General features: G+C 40.0%; 1 protein-coding gene across 4 annotated transcripts in view; it reads right to left on the reverse strand.

The window, feature by feature from the left end:
• Window positions 1-11478, reverse strand: part of FBXO8 (F-box protein 8) — a 28640-nt gene extending 17162 nt beyond the window's left edge. Inside the window, exons 1-3 of one of the 4 annotated variants that reach the window (XM_072406061.1) lie at window positions 11386-11470; window positions 9042-9097; window positions 2450-2555 (exon numbers count right to left, since the gene is read on the reverse strand). The gene's annotated coding sequence lies outside the window, so the exon portion shown is untranslated. Of the gene's footprint in view, window positions 1-2449; window positions 2556-9041; window positions 9098-11346 lie in introns of all 4 variants that reach the window. The other 3 variants (XM_072406063.1, XM_072406060.1, XM_072406062.1) reach the window with 3 other exon arrangements.
• Window positions 11479-12894: the final 1416 nt, after the last annotated feature.

Raw genomic sequence — 12894 nt, forward strand, 5'->3', positions numbered from 1 at the left:
GGTGCTCATGATCTCACCATATATTCCTCATCACTTCATCAATGTAGAAATATCTACTGAAATTTAATGAATGTCAGAAAAATAGGTGATCTACAGCCTAGTGTAAGACAAACTCCTATGTGTAATCTTTACCAGCTACTGTTCTGCTCCCCTCTCATTTCTGGCATTGAGGTCAGGGCAAAGCTCAGGCGTACCTCTAGGGCTGGATTTGTGATAAGAAATAATTTCAAGATAAAGCAGACATATTGCAAAGGTCCACTGATAAATCATGCATAGAAAAACAAGATTTTTTGGCTTTTTTTAAGGAAGTATTCACTCTGACTTTTTGACATTTTTTGTACTGCTAATGGAAATGGACCAAACACAGGCAGGGAGGGAGCTTTTCTGGATTAAGCAAGCACACTTTAGCATTGTCAGAATCCTTATCATCCAAATACTCCCCATATCACTAAACAGAAAACTATCACCAGTCATGGACAGGCACAGCACAGGCTCTGATGATAGTGGGTTTGCTATATAAATATTACTAGGTGGAGTTATTATGCAACACACATTTTTAACATTAATTTTTGTACAATTAAAATAATCAGGTAACACCATGGGGCTGATTTATAATAATTATAAAAAAAGAGCAGATTTCACTACATATCCTTGGTATATCTTCTGGGGTACACACATCGCAGCCAACATTTTACAGCCTATGCTAACCGTGTGCAGCCTGTATATATTACTTAAGAAGTTCTCTCTGCTTGACAAAGTAGAAAGCTCTGTGAATGAACAGATGGTAAGTTATGAAGCTTTGAAAGTTAAGATTGCAAAGTAAGTGATATGACCATAAATAAAGTGGAAGTAAGATGATAACTCAGTATTATCTAGGACAGCCTTTTTCAACATTATTATAGTAGACCTATCACCACATTTATACTTTATATAAAAGCGTGGCTAAAATGGACATGAACAGAAGTGGCTTTCCTTTAATAAAAAAAAAAAAAAAAGTGCGGACCCCACACATGCATATGACACATTTTTTTTAATTTGCTCTTTTACATTTTCACGAAGAAGCCTGCACAGTGTAAGATCCGGTGACCTAAAAAGAAGGAAGAATATAGAGATGCCCAGTTTCAAGCCGGCTCCAGAAAGAAGATGGAATGAGGCAAGACTAACTGGACTTGAGTTGTGGAGGGATTAACAGTTTTACACCTATGAAGATGTGTCTTTTTTTTCTTTTTACTGAAAGTCCTTCTTTATCATAGAAGAACCATTAAAATAACATTCAAGTCTAAGGGAACCCCTGCTACAATTACCATAACCACAGCTCACAGCATATCAGAATAAGAAGAATGTCACCCTTAGAGATAGCCAAAAAATCATTGGCATCACTTAAACGGACCTGAGAATCAGAAATTGCTCATTGGGCAAAAAACTCCTAGCAGCCTCTGGAGGAACGCCGCTCTATGCTTTTACATGAGCTGATGTTATATCTCTTGCTAGTCTTGTTCTTTTCTCATGTTCATAGATTCATAGCAAATGCTTTGCACATTACTTTTGTTTGTCCAATCCTTCTAGTACATTGCCTAACAAATGTGTGAAATGCAGATGAAATTTAAACAAAAAGTCAAAATCCCTCTAACCTGTCTACAATATAAAAGCACTGCATTAGCCTTTCATATCATGTGAAATGTTTATATGGGTAGTCAGAGTTTGACTGAAGGCCTACTAAAAATAGATCATAGGCAATCTGATCTGAAGAGAGCCAGCCAAGGCCACTAACACTGGGGTTCTGAAGGAGCGAGACGCTGTGCAGACCTCGCTGTCCTATACATTGTGACAGCCCGCGGAGGTGAAATGAGGTAGAGGCTGTTTACATTTGTACAAGAGTACAATACTGTTTAGATGGAAGAGAAAAAAGGAACAGTAAACAAACAGGATTGCTATAGCAAATAAAGACTGAACGTTGAGTCTGAAAGTTATTCTATAAAATGAGCCGTCTAAAAATACAGAGGCAGTGGCGTGAGAGTCTGAAAGCAATGACACCTAAAAAAATAGTACAGAAATCAGTTATTCTGAATGAAAAAAGGGATTTACAGATGATTCCTCAACATTCTGCTCCTACTGTAACCTAGGGATTAGATCTCATTGACCTGCAACTCCACCTATAGGGACAAATCCTGATTCAGGATGAACAGGCAATGGGATTCCCAATAAATGTTCGATCAATATATCGCTCAAGTATTGAAAATGTCCTAATTGGTAATATATTACCATGCAGCATGTGTTTTTTATAATCTAACATCTAACTTATAAACAACTCTTATAGTGTACTACCGCCTTTATTCTTCAGGTCATAAACCCTGTACCCCACATATAAGGGTGTCTCCTACTATCTACCAACCCAAAATCAAGGTCAAAGCCAGACTTTGTGCATATTGCAAAGGTGCTGTATACTTACTTCAATCAGCAATCAGTAGTGTAGCTCCACAGCTCCTTAGTGTGTGTACATGCTCCTTTAGTGGTCTCCCCTCACTGACCACACAGAATGCCCCTCATTTCAGGGTCTGGTATGGAAAAAAATAGAAACAGCAGTTAGCTAAACCGAAGAACTGAAATGTAATATAGCTCAGCCTAAATATAGACCAGTCAGATGTGGAGCCCCTCCACCTTCAGGCCACAGGACACTTTAGTCTATTGTAGGAGACTTTAGAAGACAAATGTGGCTTTGACCTTTGCAGCCAATTCTTGGGAAGGAAAAAAGAAAACAACAAAAAAAAAACACAGGAGCCGATCATTTTGTGTGTGCGAGGGACGGAGAACATAAGAACTGAGGTCATTGGCCCCTGGGAGCGATTTTAGCATTTTCTGCAGGTGAACTAAGCCTTCTCTCTCCTTATCATTAACCACCCTAAGGGATAATATTGGAAACATAACGGGTTTCTACCTTTGTCAGGATTTTATTTCTTTGTCCCTATTCGGGAGGCATCATGTTTCAGGAGTAGGATGTCATAGGGTTCCCCTCTAATTGTTCAGGGCTCTGAATATGTGTGAGGATTTTATTGCTGTCTGTATTGTCCCATTTCCTTATTTCTTGTCCTGTTCTAGGAGTGAGGTTGAATCTCCCTTAAAGGATCGCAGACAGCAATAAAATCTGACAAACAAAAGAAATGACATTTTGGCTGGAGTCAGGTATTCATGTAGTCATCTAGCCAGCTTCTGTCAGCACTAGCCAGTGGTTATGCCTTGCTACCACACGGTCCTCATCCTTTTCCTAAAAGGGCTTTTAGTTTAGAGTAGGAGTCAGTACATGTTGTCAGGTTCTATTGTAGACAATAAAGTGAAGAAAGAAAGGCCGACATGACTGCTTTATGCGGCATCCCTCAGACAGGAAGAAGTCTGGAGAATTTCAGCTTGAGCAGTGTTTACAAAGTCTGCATGAAACACTTGAAAGGCGAAACGCTCATGAAGTGGACCTTTGCTACATTCCTCTTTCCTAGATTTTTATTCTGAACGAGAACTGCTGAGTTTGCAACTCATGTAATCCTAACCATGGCTGTATTAAATAATTATAATCTCATGAAAAAGGCAATCATATATTTGTATGTTTTACTGCCCAGATGACAAACCTGCATTTACACATGTAAAGGGTTCTGCAGCAATAAGCTGGGGGCACACAAAGACTGCAAGGACTATTCCAATCATCTCCCAACCCTCCAGATACATTACCATCTAGTAAATACACTGCTTTTTATATACCAACATATATCTTAGCCACTGTATATTTCAAGGGGACTTGGAAAAAATCTTGGCCCAACACCCATTTATGTGCAGACTTGACACACACACACTATAATATATATATATATATATATATATATATATATATATCTCATGATTGTGTCAGACACACGGTAAACTGCATAGTATGCACCCTCTGCAAAATGGGATATTTTATTGCATATCTGGCCAAACTTTTTCTTTATGAATTACTTTCCTGTCCTTCAATAGCATGTCATAATAGAAACATAGGCGTATATCAGATTCAGGAGAAAGCAGCTTCTCCAGTCCTTCTTTGTAACCTGTAAAACTCAGAAAGTATATTTGCTTTCTGATTTGAATTTTATCAGCTGATTTTCATGTGCCGTTCACTGGCAAAGGCTAACTAGTTTATTACTACTGGGGAAAGATAAATCATAAACCATGGTAGCTAGAGACATAATTCACATACTTACATACATATAATAATGCACTGCATATTTCTTAAACATCTAACAGTATAGTCTTTATTGTGCCGTTTTTGTAGGACTAGTTGTGATAATTTACAATCCCCCTACAGACACCAGACAAGCAAAGCCTTAGAGAAGGCAAACCTTTAGATGAAAGTACGCAAATATTGTTTTGAAAAGACAAATATGAATGAAACACTCACTCACTATACATAATATATTTATAACGCACACACACACACACAACATATTTTTAGTAGACAGAAGCTTTCAAAATGCTTAAATGATGATTACGAATTCACTGATCTCGATCATGTGATATGCAGACAAGCTATGTGACCTTATTTTTTAATCAGGATTTACTCTACGTAATCCTCTCCTCTAATGACAGATCCAGAGACATAGATGCATGTTTTCCCCAAATGCCTTTCAAATGACACATCAGGTAGCATTTATATACAAATATATCTTCACACTGGCCATTATTTAATATTACACACTGTGTTACTGGGGTGTAGGTGGATTATCCACAGCAAACATGAACTTTGTCTGTTTGGATGTTTCTAAATTGATAAAAAGAATCTGTTATTTTCGATGTTTCATTGTTGAGAGATGATTAAATCATGAAATGGCCTTGTTAGTAACAAAGCTGGCTTTATTTTTACACAATAGGGGTGACAGGTCTGTTTTATATGTGGGCATCAATAGCGGATTCACAAAGATGAGGAAAGTACACAAATTGCCAGTTCAAGGTTGAGCTTAGTTTTGTGGTGCACATTTTATCCAGTTTTACTAAAAGTCCGTATATATAAGGAATATTCTAAAAGTTTTTATGCACAAGATGAGGAACGAGGGCCACTTGGATCGGATGTTCCCTGGGCCAACAGAGACTGGTAATCCAGAGAACATCAGATTGCCTTCTGGAATCAGGAAGGATTTCTTTCCCCTTTTGGAGCAATTTATACCAGGGTTTTTTTCCTTCCTCTGAATCAATCATGTCCATAGGGTTTTATATCTGGAATATGTTTATTTCCGATTTCCTTATTTTCTAGTGGTTGAACTTAATGGACTTTTTGCAACCTGACTTACTATGTAACTTGTGATTGCCTATATATCTGTTTTCTCTCCATAATACATCTGAATATCTCAGCCTGCAATTTGTAACGCAGTAATAAAATGCAGGCAGTGGTATGAGGCCTGTATGATTTAACACAGTTCTCGTGACTTAAATGTAGGGAAGAGCTGGTCACACAAGTTCTGCCAATCTCTAGCAGGAAGTAGGGCAGAATTTCCTCCACCCAAAAATAAGCTATTATATTCTGTTACTTTTCTGAAGCCTCTACAACCTCTTAAAATATTTGTCAAGCCAAAACCCTTTCTCCAGTTTTGGACTATGTAGGGAAGAATTGTCAGGAATTTACCACTGTCCGAAACTCAGTTAGAGAGATCTACCTTCACTTCCTGTTCACATTAATTTCATCCGACAGAAAATGGGGAATATTTGCCAACAATGACAAGAAGAATCTGGCAGAGGTTCTACTCCACTGGATTAAATAGTATTTTATCTTTGCCTGTATTGCTGTTCTATTTTCAGCAGGGCAGGAAGTGGAAACTCTTTGGTATTCAAATTATAATTATTATAATTCAACTATTTTGGGCTCAAGACCTGTGTCTTGTTTCCTTTTTTTTGTGTGGCGCCAGTAGTTCAACAAACATGATGTCTAAATATATAGCAAAAAATTAATTTCTCAGAATTTCACATATTTTATTTAACAATATAGTGATCAACAATGAACTATAAAGACATGTAAGCTTGTAAGTTATACCGTACCTTGTAATAAGAGTCCTAACTCAGGGATCTGGGACTGCACACAGTCAGGTCATTGCACCCTGGGTCAGGCATCATTTGCCCTGGTAAGGTAAGGATTGGACAGGTATGGATTTCCAGGGTGCAGTCTTAAATTTGTCCCTTGTGTAAAGGAGTGGAGAAAATTCCCTTTTATATAGAGAAAAGGGAAGGGATTTGCTCAGCACAAGGGGGTCGAATGGTTGAGGATAGATTGGATGTGTTGGTTAATAACAACTGAAATAAATGTATTTGTGTATTGTATGTACAAATGCCCCAGTGCATTTAAATGGAATTACAATCAAAGTTTTGACTGCATTTTATTTGAGGAAAACAATCAGAAGAGTAGATTTCTGTAAGTACATGCAGTATTTTGGAAGTTACAAATTATCAATTTTACTGATTGGAATGTTGATTGGATCATTTTGATGAGTGCAAAATTGTCAACATAAAAGCTACTAAAGCACTTTCAACAGAAGACCTGAGGTTTGGATAACTTGTTGACAACAACCAGAATGTCTGCACAGCTACAAAGGCACACATTTTGGCAAATAACCCTGGCCCCATGGTACCCCTGACTACACACACTAAAAATAATGCTCACAAATGAGGCAACCCAAAAAAGGTAAACAGTTGTAGAGTGGACGAGGTAACAGTTATGGACACTCCAGTTTTTATAAATAAGCCTCTATACATCACTTACTATGGATACTAAAGATTCAGACAGACCTGCACACCCACTGGTTTCACCTACCCTGTTCTATGAAAATATCTAGACTTACAGTGCCATTGTGCTTCTCATTCCAGCTCAAGGCGTGTTTCTCCAGGCTGACCTATATGACGGAATGCTTAGAGTATTGTAAATTTAAAGCTTGGGGAACATTTACAAATTCTATTGTGAACTATGAAAAGAAGCATTTACAGACGGCTTGGGTGTTAATTCTTATACTACAATTGTATATAATTACTGACATCAGAAAAAAGATCAGGTATCCAGGATGTCTGTATATACCTGCAGCAGCTGTGCAGTGATATGTTTAAATATCAGGCCAACAGGTAGAATCAAAGCTTGCCATCTCCTAACTCCAAAACATTCGGGTTTGTCTGGTACTATGAGAGCATCAGTATGCTGGATGTAGGATAAAGTGAGCACTTCCAACACATTCAGAAATTGCCAGAGCTTAGGCTAGATACACACATGCAATTGTCCTCGTCCGATAATCGGCTCAGGGCCAATATCGAACAAGAATCTGGTGTGTGTACAGCGCTGGCGGATCCACAGACGACGAACAATCGTAATAGAAGTAAAGGGGAGAGCACGCAGCAGGGTGCCGCTCTGTTATTCTCCCCCTCCCTCTCTATAGAGCAGAAAGGTGCTGTGTGAACATCCATTCCAACGATAATTATTGCACGAGTGTACATAGCCTTAGTCATATCAGGTTGGCCTGGTGATCTGGACACAATAAAGTCAAATGATTGGTAGAACAGCCAAGCAAATAGCTTTTCCAAAAGGGGAAAAGTAATGGCAGCTTTCATACTAGGTCCATGGCCCTATGCCAGAAATAATGCCTAGGTGGCCTATTGCTATACCTGAGAACAATGACACTGGGATATCAGAATGTACCTAGTCCTATACCTCTCAGGACTGCAGCATCACATGTATGGGAGAGGATGTAGGTGAACTAAAAGCTAGATGTGACACTGGAAATTCTCCGCTTTTTAACTAGAGGCTTTATTTGTATTATAGAACCATGAGACAACAATACTAAAAGCTTAAAGTGTATGCAAAACCATTCACTACAATGTAGTCCAAACATTTGTTATAAAAGTCAGATTTATTATTTATAAACCTGCAGCTTGTGATAAAAGAATGGCTAGCAACCCTGCCACAAAGGCTTCTTTAAGAACATCCTGGTAAAGGGTGACAACTGTCTGTCCTTGTATCCCAAATGTATTCCTGCAGTGTCACCCTGTCTTTTAGATTTTCAATGAAGACTATAAGTGGCTGTTTCAGGCATAATCGACTGTCACCATCAGGTGCCTTTTCCTGGGAAATACTATAGAGATACTGATAGCATGCACGTACAGAAGAATTGGCTGCAGAATACTATCTGGAATTATGAAGAATAAAGAAAAGGGCATATTTAAAATCGTGGCTATCTGTTCTCAGTTACCTTGCTCTTTGCCGTGTTTACCATGACTGCTCCATTCATAAAAATAAGGCCATTGTGTTCACTGAGTGCAGCACTATGGACATCGTTTTGGTGAAAGGACAGAGCTCTGTGATTGGAGCACAGCCAGCCATCTCACTTAAGCTGGGTACACACGTGCAATAATTGTCGTTGAAAAGGATCTTTCACGATCCTTTCCAACGACTAAGGACTGCACTTTGCATGAACGAGTGCTGTACATACAACACCGTTCTGCTCTATGGAGAGGGGAGGGGTAGAACGATGGAGCGGCACCCCGCTGCGCGCTCTCCCCCTTCGGTTACATTGCGATCGTTTGTCATCCATCGTCCGTAGATCTGCCAGAGCGGTCGTTCGGACGATGGACGACGGGTGCTGTACGCCAAATTCTCGTCCGATATCGGCCCCGAGATGATTATTGGACGAGAAGCATTGCAAGTGTGTATGTAGCCTTAGACAGGTCACAAGAACAGCTCTCCTCCAATCATTGAGCTCCTTCTGCCTCATTCAGTAAAAAGTTACACACAGTCGCTATTTTGTTCAAGCAGGGTGTATCACACATTTGTCTTTTTTATTTCTTTACATTTTTATCCTTTTCTTTGTTGCTTATCTCCAGCCTCTCTTTCCAGCCACTTTCTGCCTACAAGCCCACCAGTAATAGCATGGCATTAGATCATGTTTCCTGTATCAGTGGACCATGCCTGTGTAATGAATGCTGAAACAGCCAATTGTAGTCTCCCCTTAGAAGTCTGTGTGACACGTGGGAAAAAAACAACAGAACATTGTCACCTTATAATAGGAAGTATCTTCACATGAAGCTTCATGGCAGGCTCACCAGGTTCTAGCTGCAGATGTAAAAAAAAAAAATAGAAAGTTTGTTACACTGTTATAACAACAACACAAATCATGTGACCATGGTATATAATGACAACACACCCGCTGAGTAATAACATTCCAGGACAGTTCATACTCTGCAGTCACACCTGCATGCTTCTATAGACCGCTGTATATAAAGGTAGCTGTGCTGTGTGTTTCCAGGAACAATAACACCACAGATAAGTGCTGCAGGCAGATTGGTCTGACCGGGGTCTGTATTAATATTTCTTTTAATATGAGCAAATCAAAATAATCTACCAACAATAAAAACTTGGACTTCTGTGCACGGTAGAGTTTATTTTGAAATGCAGGGCTCTGCGATCTACCGGTAGATTGCGATCCACCTGGTGGGCACCCCTGATCTACCCTCTTATGTAAAGTAAAAAATAAAAAAAGGAGCCCTTTCTTTAATGGAAGAAAACAATTCCTGATCTCACGCATGCGCAGTAAGATTGGAAATCTTTTTCCCCCATCTACGTCACCCAATCTCTTGCTTGAGCAGTGTGAGATCGGGTCACGTAGGAAGAAGAGCCCAGAAGAAGAGAAAAGATGTTGGCACTCGGCACTTCCTCTGCGCCGGGACGAAGACGGATACTGGAACCCAAACAAGGACTGATCTGTAGGATTAAAGGTGTTTTTTATTTTTTTTTTGGTTTAGTTCCACTTTAAAGAAGCACTTTTCAAAATACTATTTCTTTATTAACACCAACATATTCTGCAGTGCTGTACAATAAATATGGCTTGTAGGTGACAACAAGCATTCACATCTACTTAAACTTTTTGATCAGGCCGGTCATTATTGCAGAAAAGGAAGCCGATGTCCCCTCGACAATAATTATTCTTAGCTGCCTGATGGCTCCGTGGAAATGTTGCTTCATGGGACTGAATGAACTCCCGGGTATCAGCGCAGGAATTGCGTCATCCCAGCCCGGCCAATAAAAATGGCTGGAGATTGCATAGAAAGAGTAGACGGAAGAAGATGGTAACCCACTGAAATACTGACAACACATCACAACATTCCAAAAACAGACAGCTGACATTTTTACAACACAATGCATGTGTTGTGGAGTTCTAGAGGTTGTGGAGTTCTAGGAGTTCAGATTGAATATCCTAGCAATATACTGATGTACACCGGTGTTAATGGACTCTCAGGAAATATATTTCTCACCTTTCTTTCATCTCTGGTTGCACCCCAGTTCTGCCGATCTAACAAGCCTCTTTGTAGTCATTTCCTATCTATTTACAATCCCGCGATGGCTACATGACATCTCCCAGGCAGGTCTCCTGATGGAGATTGCTATGTACTTACCTATGTAATGATTTGTAACATAATCACTTATAGCCATATGTGTGGCAGGGTGACAACACAATTGGGTAATATTTTTTATATAGGTCTAGGACAATTCCTCCTCTTTTATAAAAACCGCATCTTATGCCACATCTCTATTCACAATGACTATAGTAAATACAAATACAACTAGATAACTTTGGGACTTTAAAGGCATTCAATGGAACGCAATATACACCGATGATAAGCAAAATCTTTATTCTAAATTGATTAAAATTACATAAAACTATTTCCGTGAGCCTGCTACGCTCGGAGCATTCAGATCCATGTGAGCACGTAAACAAGTATGTTTCATTGTCTGTGTATAAGTTATCGGTGAATGAATCTGTGATTATAGGCTATTCTGTTCCTGAGGAAGAGGACAAAGCTCCGTGAAACACGTTGAACGTTTAATACCTATCAACATAAAACAAGCCAACTTTATGAATGTAATGATCAATTTGATGGTTTTAACTAAGTTTTGAATAAATTAATGTTTAAGATTTTACTTATCATTGGTGTATATTGCATTTGGTTAAATGCCTTTATAGTCCCAAAGTTATCTAGCTGTATTTGTATTTACAATTGGGAAACAGAAAGTTTGTTGTTGAAAACACTGAAGATAACATAGAAGAGAATATGATAGTGCAGTAACAACACACTGATTTCTAGAATGAGTTCTATATAAAAGAAATGACAGTTCTGGCAGCCCTATGACAACCCTGGACACTTATTATAGGAGTGACAGATCCAATCACTTAGCAGAGACAACACGAAACAACAAGCTTCAATGTTGTACAGGCTCTATGTTTATCTATAGGCAGCCAATAGAATGACAGCACCTACTATGCAGCAAGTGTCCCCCCTCACCCCCAGCCACTGTATACTGACCAGACACCGGACATCCACCCCTCTGTACTGGACACTTACAGCGCTGCCATCCAACACAATGCTGCCCGGCTCCCCGCTGACTCTCCCTCACTGCCAGCTTCCTGGGCTCCCACTGGCTACTTTGCAACTGAGTCATGTGACTTTGATGTCAGCGAGCTACGAGAAGGTGGTTGGGTCAAAACTATTCACCTTGCTTGGCCAGCCTCCTATTGGCTACAGCTGGAACGCAAGAGAAAGGAATACAAATGCTGTTGCTAAGGTGACTCCGGGTGATTGGCAGCATCGCCGTGACGTCACGAGGGACCCGCCCTTGTGTTATGCAGGCTCTTCCAGCCGTGCTGCGTGTGACAGGACAGGAAGTAGTTTCACTTTGTCAGGAAGAGGTGATGAGTGAATGTGTGGGCGGGGTGTCCACAACTGCACCTTGTGTACAGACAGAGCTGTGTAATCGTCTCAGAGGGAGCGCTGGTCACCAAGCACTGGTCCAGGGGAAAATTGTAATGGTCCACAGGAAAATTTGGGCATTATTTGCAATGTTTATTATATTAATAATAAAACAAAAATAACATTCTAATAAATTCCTATATTCTGAATGACAAATTTCACCTTTATATTGCACTAAATTCTCAAACTGTACTAGAGAGGGAAACACCTGGAAAAAGCCTGCCGTAGGTATCCCGAGAGGCTTTGCGCTCCCATTTATTCTCAACCGCCTAGGCAGCCGATAATTGGGGGGCAGCCCTGGGGTGCTGCACCTAAAAACATAAAAAAAAACAGAATTTTTACCTTACACAAAAGGGTTGTGGCTCGGGGTTACCGTTTTCTGTAAAGAAATTTCACCCCAAGTCACACTTAGGAATACCGTTAGGGGGATTAAAGTGTACCTAAGGATCAACTGTTATAGAGGGATTCACTCTCTCTAATGGTTAAGGAGAAAAATGAATGTACATGCATGCAACATTTTGGGCTGCAATCAGAACAGGAATAAAGGGGAAATCGTGTAATGGGGACACCTTTCTAAGAGGAGATTCTCTTCACATTCACAGGACAGGAAGTGAAAGAAGATCTCCTGAGACACAGCTAGGAAAACAATAGTTTCATCCCTCCCCTAGGTACAATTCTGTTCTTCTCCAGGTATATTTTACACTTACTGATAGTGGAGATATTGGGAAGGGGTACAGTGAAGGCAGATTTCCAGTTATAGTTTGTATGGGGGGGGCATTTTTAATGCACTCAGAATCCTATCAATCTAGAGTCAGTGTGTGGAGAGTCACTTAGAGAGCTAACCTGTTGATGGACGTTGCGTATTTTAGGATGCAGGGTCTACGCATATCTTAAGATATGGGGTTACTCTGCATGTAGGTGCCAGGTTGGGGCCCTAAGTATAACCCAACAGGACTGAAGGCAGGTCCAGCATTCACAACTCAGGTGGGTGATCAGTAGTGCATGGGAACATGGTCAGGATGAGTGGAGGTCAGCAGCAGGTCAGGTAAAGCAGTGTAGTCAGTACAATTAAAAGTGTATGCAGAAGATCCAATAATCCATGTG

This window comes from Pyxicephalus adspersus, chromosome 3, assembly GCF_032062135.1.
Source record: "Pyxicephalus adspersus chromosome 3, UCB_Pads_2.0, whole genome shotgun sequence".
Classification (NCBI taxonomy): Eukaryota; Metazoa; Chordata; class Amphibia; order Anura; family Pyxicephalidae; genus Pyxicephalus; species Pyxicephalus adspersus.